Below are 425 nucleotides of genomic sequence, written 5' to 3'. Positions count from 1 at the left end.
TACCAAGAGACACGGGCACCACCTTCCCACTGGTTCAGCACCTACAATCTAGTACTAAACCAGGGAAAAGCTGATACGAATCCTCACATGCACAACGCTCAGACGAAGCAGTGGTGTATGAGCCACCTTTGCTAAAGGACAAAGAAAAAACATGGAGTTGCATCACACCCCCGACTATGCCTTTGCACTGCCTAAGCGCGGCAACTTCCCAGGAAGTAACTCTGTTCTCTTTGAGGTTTTTTACAACGCATGTACACGACGACCACAGGCCTAAGATGCCGGGCAGCGGGCGGGCACCAGCCGAGGGCGGGCACGGCGTATGGCCGCAGGCCTCTGCAGCGGGGGCCCTCAGGGGCAAGAATCCACCGGGCGGGAAGCCACGGCCCGGACAGCCGCCAGCACCTCCTGGGGCTCGGCCCTGCCCC

The sequence above is a fragment of the Athene cunicularia genome (genome assembly GCF_003259725.1).
Source record: "Athene cunicularia isolate RWA chromosome 4 unlocalized genomic scaffold, athCun1 chr4_part3, whole genome shotgun sequence".
NCBI classification, from domain to species: domain Eukaryota; kingdom Metazoa; phylum Chordata; class Aves; order Strigiformes; family Strigidae; genus Athene; species Athene cunicularia.
The sequence above is the reverse complement of the archived record's forward strand: the minus strand, read 5'-3'. Positions refer to the sequence as shown.